This window comes from Dermacentor variabilis, chromosome 11 (assembly GCF_050947875.1).
Source record: "Dermacentor variabilis isolate Ectoservices chromosome 11, ASM5094787v1, whole genome shotgun sequence".
Classification (NCBI taxonomy): Eukaryota; Metazoa; Arthropoda; class Arachnida; order Ixodida; family Ixodidae; genus Dermacentor; species Dermacentor variabilis.
In genome coordinates, this window is record NC_134578.1 from 96,740,504 (window position 1) to 96,746,103 (window position 5,600).

Here is a 5,600-nt window from a genome sequence, read left to right on the forward strand (position 1 = left end):
CGGACACCTTTGAATCTGCTCCTGTCGTCGACACCGAATTCTCCGCCGCTAGCCGTTCACCTTCTCCTCGTCGCCGGTCGCTTTCCCCCATGCACCGGCGTCGGAGCCCTTTGCGTCAGGAAAACTAAATATCGCAGTTGAGGCGAGAACTGCTGTGCCAGCGAAATGAATAAGGCCTCACACTTCCCCGAAGAACGTTATTGAAGTCGCAATAGAAGGAACATTGACGCTAGCACTTGTCGACAGCGGCGCTGCACTTTCAGCGATAGATGCCCGTATTTGCCGCAAGATAGGAAAAGTGACGACGCCGCTTTCTGGACTGCCCCTTCGAACTGCCAACGCTCAGCACGTCGAGCCATCCGGCGCGTGCACTGCTCGTGTCATAATTCAGGAGGTCCTATATATCATAGAATTCATCGTGTTGCCATCATGTTCACACGACGTCATATTAGGTTGGGACTTTCTCTCCACGCATCATGCGATCATTGACTGTGTCCGCGCCGAAATCGAGCTGTTTGTTTTCGACAGATATTATCAATGACCATAAGGACCATTGTCGCAAAATCTCTGTTTCATAAGACACCGTTATACCTGCCTGGTCTTCCACTCTTGTCAGTATCTCTTGTGACTATGTAGATGACGGCACAGTACTCTTAGCTCCGTCTGAGCTCTTAGTTCGCCGCCGTTCACTACCACTGCCGTTCTCCGTCCTCGAGTTCAAAGCTGGTACCTCTCTCATGTGCGTCTCAAACCCATCGGCTGAACCAATTACTTTACGCTGCCGTGAAAGCCTTGGCAGAACAGAGCCACTGACCTCATCTTCAACATTTGACACGATGGACGACTCCACTTATATTGCTGCTCTCGAAGCATCGCGTCCTCAGTCACTGCTGCGTTCTTTTACGCCAGCTATTGCCAGTGATATTACGACGACGCAGCGCGACTAACTTCTTCGCTTGCTCCAAGGCTTCTCTTTCTCTTTCGATTGCCAAGCAACATCACTCGGCCGCACAACGACTGTATCGCAAACTATCGACACTGGGAGCCATACACCAATTCGACAGCATCCCTACCGAATATCGGCGACTGAAAGACGCGCTATCAATGACCAGGTGAACGATATCCTCAATCACGGTGTCACCCAGCCTTCTAGTAGTCCTTTGGCATCACCAGTCGTCCTAGTTAAAAAAAAAGACAGCACTATACGATTTTGCGTCGATTATCGAAGGCTTAACAAGATTACCCGAAAGGATGTATACCCGTAGCTACGTATTGACGAAGCACTTGACTGTTTGCAAGGAGCGGAGTTTTTTCCTCCTTAGATCTCCGCTCTGGCTACTGGCAGGTGCCCATGGCTGACGCTGACTGTTCTAAAATCGCGTTTGTAACACCAGATGGATTCTATGAATTCACTGTAATGCCGTTCGGGCTGTGCAATGCGCCCGCCACCTTCGAACGCATGATGGACGGCTTCCTACGCGGCCTGAAGTGGCATACTTGCCTCTGCAACCTCGACGATGTTGTGGTCTTTCCCCCTGATTTTCTGACCCATTTTCGGCGTTTACATCAAGGTTTGACCTGTCTCCAGGTTAACTTAGGAAAGTGCCGATTTGCACCTCGAAAACTGACTATATTAGGCCACGTTGTCTCCAAAGCAGGCATTCTTCCTGATCCTGATAAACTTCGTCCCGTATCCGAATTTTCGAAGCCCACACACTTGAAAGCACTACGCAGCTTCATTGGCCTATGCTCCTATTTTCGACGTTTCGTTCGCAATTTCGCTACTGTGATCGCACCACTTAACCAACTTCTCCAAGGCGACAATGAACTTTCTGCTTGGTCGGAAGCCTCTGATGATGCCTTTACGACTCTTCGTCACCTACTCACGTCTCCACCAGTCTTGCGCCATTTTGATCCCAGCGCACCTACAGAACTTCACACGGACGCCAGTGGTGTCGGCCTTCGTGCCGTGCTCGCACAACGCAAGAACACTAATGCCGAATACGTAGTCGCTTATGCTAGTCGTGCCCTCACGAAACCTGAGGCCAATTACTCAGTCACAGAAAAAGAGTGCCTCGGTATCGTATGGGCTCTTCAAAAATTTCGTCCATATCTCTACGGTCGACGCTTTGACGTGGTGACGGATGATCACGCTCTTTGCTGGTTGTCCAACCTAAAAGCCCTGTCGGGCCGCCCGCTCGGTGGGCCCTCCGAATCCAGGAATATGATATGCGTGTCGTCTATCGTTCTGAACGCAAACACTCTGACGCCGATACCCTCTCGCGCTCCCCAGTTACTTCAGACAGCAGCACTTCTACCTACAGGCATGACATCTCACCACTTGACATCCTGGACATGGCATCGGAGCAACGAAAAGACCCATGGATCGTCATGATATTCGACTTTTTGTCAAATCGTCCGGCAACTTCGGCACCTCGAGCGTTACGCCGACAGGCACAGCAATTCACAATCCGCGACGGACTTTTATACCGCCGCAACTACCACAATGACGGCCGCAAATGGCTCTTAGTAGTGCCTCGCCACCTACGACAAGATTTATGCTCCGCTTTTCATTCTGACCCACAGTGTGGTCACGGCCGAGTGTCGAAATCCTACACACGGATTCGCCTACGATATTATTGGCGACGGATGTACACCTTCGTTCACAAATACGTACGCTGCTGCATTGCCTGACAACGACGCAAATGTGTCCCGCATCTCTCCACCGCACCTCTCCAACCACTTCCCGGCCCAGCTCAGCCATTCTACCACGTCGGCATTGATATATACGGGCCTCTTCCATCTACTGGCGCTGGCAACCGATGGATTGTTGTCGCCGTAGATCATTTGACACGGTATGCTGAAACCGCTGCCTTGCCTGCCGCATCAGCAAAAGACGTCGCCTCGTTCATTCTAAACAACTTCGTTCTCCGCCATGGCGCACCTCGTGAACTGTTGAGCGATCGGGGCCGCGTGTTCCTCTCGGACGTCCTCCAGTCACTCTTATCTGAATGCCAAATTATTCACCGCACCACTGCTGCTTATCGTCCATAGACCAATGGCTTAACAGAACAATTCAACAGAACTCTTGGTGACATGCTATCAATGTATGTTGCATCTGACCACTCCAACTGGGATCTTGTACTTCCGTTCGATACTTACGCATATAACACTGCCTCTCAAGCCGCTACCGGATTCTCGCCATTTTTTCTGCTTTACGGCCACCATCCCTCCAGCACCATTGATACTGTTCTCCCGTACCGGCCGGACCCTGCTGAATGCTCACCTGTTTCTGCGATTGCTAAGCACGCCGAGAAATGCCAACTGGCCAGTTCTTTGACGTCTGCTCAACAGTGCCGCCAAAAAGAGCGCCATGACCTCAATCCTCCCCCTCACCCCTTCCCCGTCGACTCACTCGTCTGGCTTTGGGTCCCGCCTGTTGCTGCTCCTGGCCTTTCGTCCAAGCTCCTCCCGAAGTACCACGGGCCCTACCGCGTGGTTGCACAAACATCACCAGGGAACTATGTGGTCGAACCCGTATCGCCATCTCCTGATCTGCGTCGTCGGGTCGTCGGGGGCGAGAGACTGTGCACATTGACCGACTGAAGCAGTATTACGATCCGCCCACCTCTTTCTAGGTCGCCAGGATGGCTACTCTTCAATTCCGGAGGTGATTGTGACGAAGAAGATCGACAGGCTGAAAAAGCCCAGTTGCCACGGCGTGGCTCGTACCCAGTTCGCTCGCTGGCTGGGCCCTACCTGCTGTTGCCGCGTTGGTCGCTGCTTCTCTACGACCCACATAAACCCCCTTTACAATATATATATATATATATATATATATATATATATATATATATATATATATATATATATATATATATATATATATATATATATATATAATATCACGTACGTCGGAGCATCCCGCACGCAGTGAAAAGAAGCCGGAAGCTCTCAGTGTGCTGCTTTCCCAAGAGGCATCACATGGCGTCATTAGCTGACATCATCACTTCACGAAGACTTCGTGGCATGACGATGCCGTTATTCACGTCAATTTGAAAATCGGAACGTATCATGTCTCCAGCCTGTCTGTATAGTCGTACATTACTGATTTTCTGAAGCAATATACTTGGGAAAATTTAATGAGTTCACTAAGCCTCATGCCCGTGGCGGAGGGCCTAGGAGAATGAGGATGTATGCTGAACTTGGGCACACGTGCGTGCGCGCGTGACGTACGCGTGCACACAATGTGTCTGTCCCTCATGCGTCAGCGCTCAGCTCGTTGCATATGTCACACAGCCTGTGCTGCGGCCGTAGTCAACATTATAGAAAACACTGTTCAAAACAGTACCGCCACCTAGCGGCTGCAGCCACCGAGACAGATGTCAAACTGCAGCTGGAAAAGGGCTTCGTCCTTGAGTTTCCGTTCAAGAAAATGTTGTTTTCTCGCATATTCGAATTACAATCCGAATCACGTCTGCAGCTCGTGTGTAAGTCGTTTTTACGAATTGTATCCCGGTGACCTGAACCGGTAACGCACTCCTTCACCAGAGCAGGATTGGCCACCCTGGTGCAGTACTTGGCCACAACCTCCTATATGAATACAAAAATTAAACCCCGGCCCTCAGTCCCCAGCAGCTGCGAAGCAACTGACCACGGCGGCGGTCTCTGCAAGTCTCTCCAAGTCTGCTTCTCCGGTGTGGGGCATACGTCTGCTCGGTGCCCTAGTTTGCCGCAAGCCTGACATATGGCGATCTGCTTCCTGTACAGCGAGCACTCTACCCATGCACTTCCGTACATCACGTGGTTGGGAACTTTGTATCCTTCAAAGACGACGATCACCATCCCGGTTTCCTTAACGCGCTTCGCCGCTAGTGCGAGGGGGTTTCTCTGGTTGACGATGGACCTGGTTATCGTTTCTTGCTTGTGGTAGAACGCAATGTTGCGAATGACTCCCTTGCACGTGTCGTCCGGCGCAGTCTGGTAGGAGAAGGCCTCGTACGTATGCCCGGCGATGGTGACGCTCTGAATTTTCAAATTTCCGTTGACGTTCTCGGGTAGCGGGCAACTCACGACCATGATGTTCGGTTTGAGGTTGGGGCAAATCGTATCCCCGTCGCACTGCGTCGGTTCGAGTCTGGCTGCTTCTTGAATGGCCTCCACAATTGCTACGTGCCCGGTTTTGGCGATCTTCAGTCCGCCGCGGATGCGAATCACTAATTTCGTCTCGTTTTGTGGGAATAAAGGCATTCTACTTGCCTTGATGATTTCATTACGGGCCGACAAGGGCTTGGGTGCTTTCTCTCTGGCACCGGAGGCTGCCACGTTAGCAGCCACGTTGAGGCTGGGCTTAGGCTTGGTCGTTCTTCGTGGGGCGATGTCGCACCACCCGTTCCTGACGGACACCTCTGAGGGGTCGATTTCTCGACCTATCACCTCGTAATTCATTGTAGTGCCGTTGGCAAGACTTGGGTGGATGGCTCTGTTCCGGCGGGAGCCCCGGCATCCGTCCAAGCGGCGAACTCGTCGGCAGGTATGGCGTTAGGGTTAGCCGACGTAGCGCCCGCCTCGGGCATATAAGTCCTCGCGGTAGTGCACCA